Source organism: Adiantum capillus-veneris, chromosome 25 (genome assembly GCF_014529385.1).
Source record: "Adiantum capillus-veneris isolate H3 chromosome 25, ASM1452938v2, whole genome shotgun sequence".
Taxonomy (NCBI): Eukaryota; Viridiplantae; Streptophyta; class Polypodiopsida; order Polypodiales; family Pteridaceae; genus Adiantum; species Adiantum capillus-veneris.
This window is the reverse complement of record NC_140955.1, coordinates 102,037,352-102,047,100: the sequence shown is the minus strand read 5'-3', so window position 1 is coordinate 102,047,100 and position 9,749 is coordinate 102,037,352. Positions and strand designations below refer to the sequence as shown.

Here is a 9,749-nt window from a genome sequence, read left to right as displayed (position 1 = left end):
TGCAAAGTTGGGTTTTGCAGATGTTGTGCATGAAGTAAAGTCTTTGAGGGTGAGGCATCACAGCCTCAAGTTACACATAATGAAAAGAAATTGTGCAGGTGAATGAGTGCAACCATATTCAAGTAGACATGCAAGAAGATTTGATTACAACTGATACTTTTTCTACTTACTCAGAATAAGAGCAAAACCTTTCTAGTACAGATTCTACCATAGAGGTGATTGATGATACTGATACAGATTCTACCATATATTTGATTGATTGAACTAGTACAAATTTTGCCAAAGAGTTGATTAATGATATAGATGCTATAGGTCAAAGCAGGGATGCTGTTAAGAGCAGCATAATCATGGATTTGGGTAATACCAAATTTTCTGAATTTGAATGTACCAGATTTTGAGGACTTGGTTAAGCAAGAGTATGTGATTGAAGATCTGCAAAATGTTGATTTAGAAGGGGTGTAGACTCCTTCATTGACAAATTGTTGTGATGCCGAGCTACCAAAGTGGGAAACTGAACTTGAATGTGATGATTATGAATCAGAGGGGGTGTAGACTCCTTCTTTGACAAATTTCTGTGATCTAGAGCTACCGATGTGGCAAACTGATCCTGAATCTGCTGATGATTTAGAAGGAGAGCAAACCTCTTCTCTGTCAAGAATTTGTGACACAGGGCTCACACTAAGGCAAAATGATCATGACTTTGATGAGGTTGATTCAAAGGGGGTGCACAGTGAAGTGCAATCTCTTGGTGTTGAATATGATTGATTTCATTGTGCCGATGATACAGACAGGGGAGTAGATGAAATTTTCAACGAGTATGCTACACTTTGTGCTATAGAAGTGCAAAGATATTTGGATGAGGGTTAAAGAAATGCAAAGAAGTTTACAACATATGTATTTAGTATGCATGTCATATGTGGAAATCTTACTTTATAGCAGCCTGAGATGTGCAAGATGGAGGAACCTTCTGAAGTGGTGGACCTAGACCTTACCTGCTTATTGGACGAAGCTTTGGAAGGTTCTCAAACATAGATGCTAAGGATGCAAATCAATCTAGAATCATGCAAGAGAAAGTTTGTTTAGATGCAGTTGCTGATGAACTTATGCAGTTGCTGGATGATGCTTTACTTGATTTTGAGCCTCTACAAGATAGAGAATTTTTTTCTGATGCATCTTGCGAGCCTAATGAAGATAGTTTTGCTAGAGAATTGATGTATCCAGATATGCATGATTGGGATTCCAGTACTAGTGAGAGTGAAGGTGCACTGCCAATGCTTTTACATGTGATTGATGATCGACAATTGGATGAGCCATTTGCACAGGGGATATGGCAGTATCTAGTGCTACTTGATGCTACATGGGATCTGACGTTACCCTATGATGTAGGGGATTTTGAGCTAGCTTTTGACTTGGTAGGTGACAGATATATGCATGGTCTGGGGAAATTGACTTATATGGCATATGATCCAGTGGTTTTCATGAAGATTTGTGGGTAAATTTATGTTTGTGCTCTACAAATTGGAAATTATTGTATTATCCCTATGATCTTGGAGGATGGTGCAATTTTTTTAAAGGAATGCTCATAGTGGGGAAAATGATTGGTTTCGCATTTGATCCCGGGGGCTACTAAAGTGCCAGTTTGCAGATTTCAAGAGTACCAGTTCTCTATTGTAGCAGATTTCATGGTACAAGGTTTTTTTTCCTAGATCTATGCTAAGTCAGAACAGTTTTGGTTATGCGATTGATAAGCTTACATGGAAAGCTTCCAGTTGACTTCTTTGGATAATTGATGAAGTATCTTCACATCTTTTGAGTTAGCTCTGCTATCAAAACATAAGGTAAAGGACTTGAAGGCCATTCCATGTGCAGACAGAGTAAGGCATACTTGAGCTTGATAGGGTTCCCTAAAGCGATCTTAATGGTCAAGCCGTGTGCATCATTAACTGGAGAACTTGAGTCTGGCGGGGTTCCCTAAACATGTTTCCACAATTGAATGCTTTGGACATACGACGGATATGGTTCAAAGATTTTTTATGGGAAGCTACCTAATTACGTTAGAACATTGATGATAGGGTATAAGCCTTATATATTTTTTTCATATGTTTATTAGTTACGTGAGTCTGATGATGGCAAAGAGCTTAAGGTACATATAGCAGATGCAGATTGAGGTGTAGTTGGCACAAACAGAGGCTGTGCAGGTTCAAAGGGGATGGATGTCGTGCAGCTCCACTCCCGTGCTAAGAAAGATACCAAAAAAATACATGTCAAGATTATTTGAAGCTTAATTTATTAGTGGTTAGTTTTTAGTACCTGGTAACAGGCCAAGTTTAATGTTGAATGTATGTCAAATGTGCCAAAAAGAGATGCGGCTTAGAGGCATTGACTATTTTAACCAAATACAAGGAAAGTTCTTTCACCAAATGCAATCACTTATACTTGCATCTTGAAGGTTGTGGTGGCATTCACACACAAGGTGGGAGCAGAATTCACAATGATATTACTATTCAAGGGATGTTGTAAAATGGTGTCATGTAAGGCATTGCCTTGGCCGATATGTATGCCAAATGTGGTGCTCGCATAAGGATAAGCCACAATCTAAAGGCCGCCCAAGAGATAGGCTGGCCGCCTGCCCATTTTAATGAAAAATAGACATTGTGTGTGAATGGGGAAACCCATGGCGGGCAAAGCAGCAAATGGCAGCGCATGAGAGGAAAGAAGTGCTCGCGCCTCGGATGGTTTGGGCCATGAAGCCAAAAATGCTCAGAAGGCAGGGGCAATGCGATCTAGTGCGACTGGTGACGCATTTGAAGCAGGTCGGAGTCGGACGATCTGCCACGTCAGTAGGGGGGGGTTTACGCCTCCCTAGCAATGATGGCGCCGTCGTTGCTAAGGGAGGGAGGGTGTTATTAATAGATTTTTCCTTTGCATGAGTAGGGGAATATAGCATGCGAGGAGAGTTGGAGCAAATTTGGGAACGAAGTGTTCTCTCTCTCTCTCTCTCTCTCTCTCTCTCTCTCTCTCTCTCTCTCTCTCTCTCTCTCTCTCTCTCTCTCTCTCTCTCTCTCTCTCTCTCTCTCTCTCTCTCAGCTTTGGGAACAAAGTGTTCTTTCTCTCTCTGTCCAAGCTTTGGGAACAAAGCGTTCTCTCTCTCTCTCTCTCTCTCTCTCTCTCTCTCTCTCTCTCTCTCTCTCTCTCTCTCTCTCTCTCTCTCTCTCTCTCTCTCTCTCTCTCTCTCTCTCTCTCTCTCTCAATGGGGAGACGAGGTGTTCTCTCTCTCTTGAAGCTTGGAGAGACAGTGTGCTCTCTCTTTCTATCGGGCTTGCACAAAAAGCCTATCTCTCTCCAAGCTAGAGAAGGGGCAAGAAGAAGGATTCAAAGCCGAGCTAGAGAAAGAAGTCGGAAAAGCAAGGGTAATCTCTCTCTCGCTCTCATCCTTGGCCAACAAAACAATCAAGGACGGTCTCTCTCAAACTCGATCTTGAGAAGGAAAATTGAAGGCTCTCTTGAAAGGGGGAATCTCGAATAAGGAGAAGGAAGGGAGAGCTCTGATGAAGGGGAAGTTCGGCAAGGTACAACAAAAGAAGAAGACTAGAGCGGAGCACCAAAGGGGATCAGAGCAAGTGGATTAGAGGAGACGAAAAAAATCATAAGTGGCCATTAAGGTAGAGTAAAGCACATATAAAAGGAGCATAAAAATTGAAGCAGTGAATAGAATTGAAACTTGTAGATTCCAAGTGCAATTGAAGCAGTTAAAATGAAAAGAGAGAATAATCAGCAACGTCATCAGTCTGAATCTTAATTAATCATTTTACCGAGGCCGATGCCTTTAACGGCCCGGTTAATATGTAAAGGGAGCTTAAACTCCTACCTACGAGATGATCCAAGTGTCAGTGTTGTTAATAGCAGCCCGCCTTGGCTACCGATTACATTGTCTTCAAAGATTGAATTGATTAATTGAGTACTACGGTGATTGTCAAAGCCATATGCATCTGTTTTTCTTGTTCTCTCTCACACCTCTCACAGCTAGAGGCTAGGCGCTTGTGGCTCATGTTTCAAACACATATCCCCCGACACCGCGTGTATTATCGTGATTGCTATTGCTATAATTACCGCACTTATTATCAAACCCCACTTTAGCGCTTAAACATTCAAATTTTGGTGTTTCCCTAGTTTTTTTCTTGTGAATAAATTTAAAAAATAATATTAAAAATTTATGAAAAATGAAAAAAGATTGATATTAAAACATGAAACAATGGCTATGTGGATAAACATGAACGTACGAAGAGGAAGCTGCATCCTGGAGTCATGCATGTGCCTCCATGTAAAGCAAGCACCTTCAAAGATGAGAATCCAAACATGGAAGAAATCTTCATTTGAGGCATGAGCACTACTTTCTCGGACCTTGCATATGCCAACAAGAGCGACCACCATGGCATCCATCCATCATGTTGTGGATTAGCTCTACAAGCTGAGGCAGCCAATTCATCCCATTATTTGAAAAACATTGTCAGGCCTATTTTAGAAGTGGAGCCCCTCGTCTTCTACATACATGTTGCATTTTTTTTTGGATAAGGGCATGGGGATTTTGACAGAGAAACAGAGCATTTGCATGAGATTTGAGTGTTGAAGTGAGCTTGAAAGGTTGTTTTATCATAATTTTCACGGCAATGATCTCACTTGGTGTGCTTTAAGGAGTTGTTTTGACAGGGTATGATATGCTTGGAAATGCTACAATGAAGTCCACGCCCTTGACGACTAAAGATTGAGATCGGTCACTGGTAGAGGTGTACAAAGGAAGCTGGGCAAGGATGGCCACCAATGGCCGCTTATTGTTTTTGCATATCATCTGTGATTTCATCGTACTATGCGAGTGTGTGTGTGTTTGTCAAAGGGAGTTCCGAGAAGCCTTTGTCAAATTAAAAAAAATGTGCTTTGATATGTTTGTTTAATGTGTTGCGGGGAGCATGCTGAAGCTGTCCAAAGGAAGGGAACCGAGCATGATGAGGTAGCCATATGCGCTGTTTTTGAACCATGTCAAGGCTGCCAAGAACAAGAAGACCAGGACGGCCGAATGGGGGTCGCAATAGGCTGAGGGATTCCCGTATGTGTGTGTGCATCCGTGAGGAGAGGGAGAGTTTCTCTCGTTGCAAGCCAGTAGGATGCCGAGAACAGGCTGAGGAGATGCTCACCCTATAGCATGCCACGGAGGAGGTGTGAACCCGAGCTTGGAGGGGCTTTGATTAAGTGAGGTGTTTTAATACGTTTTTTTTAACAAACCATTGAGAGGGTGGCGGGTGTGTCAATCTATCGAGGAGGCACCGCCTGTTGTTGCAGAGGGTTAGAGGGCAAGAGGGAGGAGAACCATTTTGGTTGGCGCTACTGAGGAAAAGAGAGGGGGGCTCACTCCATGGCAAGAGGGCAAGCCATGAGGGCCGCTACCATGACGAGCATGAGAGGGACGCTTGTTGCAGGGGGTTAGAGTTAGAGAGAGAAAGATTGTCCCCGGAGAGTCGCGAGGGGGAATCCATGCTAGGGAGAGGCGAGCTACAGTTTGCAAGCCATGCAAAGGGCGAGACAGTCCTCATGACGAGCCAGGTCGGGTGCATCTATAGATGCAGACTGCCAAGAGCGAGAAGGAGAGAGAGGCCAAGGGCCATTTGCAAAGGAAGGAGAGAATCCGAGCGAGGCCATCGGCATACAGAGAGAGGGATCTGCCCCTGTTGACAAACGAGAGGTATGCGGGCCATAGCCGCAATCATGAGAGGAAACGAGATGAAGGCGTCCTGGTTTCATTGCAGGGAGTCGAAAAGGAGTGAAATAGAAAAAAGAAAGCTCATTAAGCTTATCTAGGAGGTGCTCCCATATAAAAAAAATCGAGAAGAGGGGAGTCGAGAGAGAGAAGAACTCGGCCCTGCCATAAACGAGAGAGAGAGAGAGAGGGAAGGAGGAGAGAGCGAGAGTCTCTTTGCATGATGGCATGACAAGAGGCCATGATTGAATGAGGAGGGAGAGAAAGAGATTTTCTCTCTAGTTAAAAGAGAGATTCAAGAAGAGATGAAGAGAACGAGAGAGTGTAATCCTCTTTTGTCGTAGATAGCACATGAGAGAGAGAAAATTTTCCATGAGGCTGTTGTGTGTGTGTGTGTGTGTGTGTGTGTGTGTGTGTGTGTGTGTGTGTGTGTGTGTGTGTGTGTGTGTGAGAGAGAGAGAGAGAGAGAGAGAGAGAGAGAGAGAGAGAAACGAGTCATCGCGCTGCCCTATAGGGTGTAAGCTAAATACCTTCGCTACCCTATAGGGTGTAAGCCAAATACCTTCGCTGCCCTATAGGGTGTAAGCCCTGATACCTTCAAGCAAAGTGGAAGCCTACGAAGCTGCATCGACGAAAGGTTTTGAAGCCAAAGAAAAGTTTTGTAAAGCTTGTTGTAAAAACAATATTTTCACTATTCAAATTGCTCAATAATTTCACAATATCTCGTTCTCATCTCGATTTTCGTCTCTCTCTTTCAAACTAAAGACAACATTCTCTCTCTTCCTTTTTGCTGAATTGTTAAGTGATCATGTTCGTGGATAATCATTAATACAATCTGGCACCGAGACTGCATTGCATATTCCTTGGTAGCAGATTTTAGCAGCACATCTCCAACCATAGTTCCTTGTTGGTGGGCTTGGGTTGGGGGTTTGTCTTTTTTGTCTTTGCTTGGTTTCTCTTGTCTGGTCCTGCTCCATGGCCCAGGCATAGAAAAATATCCAGCAGTGGCACGCCCGGTGGGACCCAGCTTCTAGCGTTCTCGCTTGAGTGAAGTACCTGCAATTCTTAGAGATGGAGCTAGTTTTTCCTTTTTGCTTGTATTTGATTTTTAGGCTTGTTTCTTTCCTCACAGCCATTTGGGATGCATTCATATCTAGGCGGGGGGATTCCAAAAAAAGGGTTATTTTTACGTCTGTTGCTACCCAGACCTTGAATATTGATGATGATGTTGGTGAGCCTTTAGGCTTTTATAAAATTTGGGATGAGTTTTTAGCCCATTTGAGCGATGAAGTAGATGAAGACGAGGGCATTTCCCTTGAGGATATTGCTTGGAGCAAAGCATTGAGAGAGAGTGCGACTCTTGACCAATGCGTATGGGATGGCTTTTTGGCCAATGTAGTGGATGATGCCACTTTTATTGAATCTTTTCTTATGGAGAAGAATGGTTATTTACCTCTTGTTTTTTCCCACCCTCCCACCCTTGTTGAGGAGGTGTTGTATGGAGTGGGGTTTACACATTGTTCTGAGCATATCGATGACGAGATGCAGCCTTTAGAAGGGGTCGGGTTTGTCGCAGGGGATAAGCATGTGATTGCAGCCACACATTTTGACAATGTTGTCCTTATTGAAGATATTTGTGATGGTTCTAGTGTTAGCTCTCTTGATGTTTCTGATGACGATGTGGTTCATACTGAAAATGTTTTTTTGAGAGAGCAGCATGCTTCTCTAGTTGCAGATCCCGTGGTTACTAATGGTTATGATGCTTTTAGCCCACCACCTATTCCCAAAGCTAGGGAGCGACCTATTGACCAATGAATTGTGAGGTTGACACCCTTTGATGGCATTGGGGTTGTGACAGCTGACTCCCATTTACTGCAATTTGTTCAAGCTTGTTGGTTTGAGGGTTATGACACGCCTAAAGATCTTATGAGGTTCTTTCCTGCTTTTCTCACTGGGGTAGCTATGCAATGGTACCTTAGTATGATGTGTCATTCTCCACATTTGATCCAAACTTGGGATTGATTGGGTAGCGCTTTTCTTGCCAGATTCTCTCCTATTTTGCCTTCTTGTTTAGTCTTTGGGACCCTGTTAGAATTCTTCCAAGGGGAGAGTGAACCAATTGATGAGTATGTTAAGCGTTTTCAAAATTTCAAGATGAAGGATTGTGATCCCTATGGTTTTGATGAGAGAGTTTTGTTGGAATGTTTTCTTATGGGTATGCTGAGGGTTTCTTTCCTCGCAGCCATCTGGAATGCATTCATATCTAGACAGCCCAGGCAAAGAAAAATATCCATCAATACACCCTCCAAGATTGAAGATGGTATGCCTTGTGATGAACAAGAAAGCCCTTCATATAACAAAGATTCCTCGCCTTGAAGGTAATCCTGGTGCATTTTTCTTGGTGCCCCTTTGGAGACCACATTTTTCAAATTTCATCATGAGTGAAGTGTGCCCACACTTTACTAGCTGTTAGCACCTATGTTAATTTCTTCAAGCTCTATCTTGCAACAATGTGCAAGTGGCCTACATTTTTGCAATAATATTTCTCATTCTCTTGCAAATGGGTTGTCCAAAAGAAGAGAGAGGGGGATGGGAAGCCAAATTTTTGGTGTTTAAATTTTATCAATTTTATTTCAGCCTTTATTACCGCTTCTAGTACCGCATGCTTTTGAAGAACAATGCACACATTTCACGCTTGCTACTACATCCATGCATTCTTCGTTTATTTTGGAAGGCTTTACATATTGGTTCCAAAGAGCTGTCTTGTCATGAAAAAACATGTTGATCAAGGAGCACAATAAAGGAGCTCTTCTTTAAAGTACTCTCACACTACATACAACACAAAACTCTAGCTCCACTTGCATCCATAACACTTCATAATAACAACGAAATGCAATGTGTGAAGGTGGATGCAAGGGAGAGAAAGGGGTTATAACTGTCATTATTGTTTGTAGCATTATCATGCAATGATTTGGAGCCAAAATATGCAAATTTGTGTACATTTATCTATTTTTCCTAAAAAAGTGCAAAGCATTTGATTAACATAATTTATCATGCTTCACAAAATTAGAGAGAGAAAGAGGAGGGAGAGAGAGAGAGAGAGAGAGAGAGATGAATGGACAACACAACAAAAAAATTCATAACTTAAAGTATACAAAAGGTTTATCAATCATCCTCTCAATGATCTCTACAAGAAGTGCCATCTAATTCTAAGTCCATGGCTCCCAAATTGATAAAGAGACAAATAGAATTTTCATTTGTGGATGTGTTGGCTTCATCATCTTTGAATTCCTCCATCTCATCATCATCATCTTCATGGCAATCATACGTGCTAAGATTGCTGACCGTGGGACTTGAAACATCGATCTCTCTCTCATGTGTCTTCCCCTCATCCAAAGTAGTAGGTGGGAGAGGGTCGGATATTGTCGACCCTGCACCAGATCATTACTTGTACTTATGATAAGGGTTTAGAAGATCTACCAACCTACTTGTTTAGGGATTGTTATAACAATAACTTATTTATATGACTCCTGAGGAGGTGGAACAAACCAAATACCAAGGATACTCCATAAGGGATTGGATATTGGGCCAAGGACCAGAAACTACTGCAAGAGATGAACACCATGAGAGATCTTCTGAGAGTAATGTTAAGAAACCAAAAACCACCTCATCACAAAGAAAATTGGGTGACACTAAAGCTAGTCCAAGGCTACATGAGTCACTATTTCCAATAGAGTGATTTGAAGGACTCAAAATGGGACCAGCTTCCAGGAGACCGAGAGTTGAACCAGCTAGACGTGTCAGACCAACTGATGCTCAAAAATGGGTCAAAAAATAAAGTGGATCTGGGGATCCATATGACCACTTAGCAAGATCTAAGCAAGTGCTCAATTCAAGGGTTTTGGAATGACATTACAAAGAAAAGCATTCAAATGGTTCCAAAACATTCCACCAAGGTCAATCATGGACTTGAATACATTAGGTCAAGGAATTGTAGCTA

At 42.3% G+C, this 9,749-nt stretch overlaps 1 pseudogene; it reads left to right on the top strand.

The window, feature by feature from the left end:
* Positions 1-6,820: 6,820 nt before the first annotated feature.
* Positions 6,821-7,771, top strand: LOC147425399 (uncharacterized; annotated as a pseudogene).
* Positions 7,772-9,749: the final 1,978 nt, after the last annotated feature.